The sequence below is a fragment of the Sander lucioperca genome, chromosome 3 (genome assembly GCF_008315115.2).
Source record: "Sander lucioperca isolate FBNREF2018 chromosome 3, SLUC_FBN_1.2, whole genome shotgun sequence".
Taxonomy (NCBI): Eukaryota; Metazoa; Chordata; class Actinopteri; order Perciformes; family Percidae; genus Sander; species Sander lucioperca.
This window is the reverse complement of record NC_050175.1, coordinates 6,574,788-6,575,248: the sequence shown is the minus strand read 5'-3', so window position 1 is coordinate 6,575,248 and position 461 is coordinate 6,574,788.

Here is a 461-nt window from a genome sequence, read left to right as displayed (position 1 = left end):
ACTTTAAGAGCTTCAACATGCCCTTGATTTCCTGTGGAATCCACCACATCCTGTAATTCCACTACTTCAGTCTCCAGGTCTTGAAGAGACCTGGTAATGTGCTTGGTGACATTGCGAGTATATTGCTGACAAAAAAGTTTCACCTGAACCTTCCCAATATCCCACCACTGCTGCATGATGGGAAACTGGACTTCAGGTTCTGGTGTAGACCCCACACACACTCAAACCCCTCTTTAAAAGAGTTATCATTTAAAAGTCCAGTATTAAAGTGCCAATAAGCGCTGTGCAATTTTACATTTTGAATATAGACAGAACACTGGACAAGACAATGGTCCGTAAAACCAACAGGAGTTATTCCACACTGTTTAAAAACACCAAAATGGTGTTTAAAACAATAGAAGCGGTCCAGCCTGGCCAAAGACAACATGTTGTCTCTGGAATGACTCCAGGTGTACCGCCTG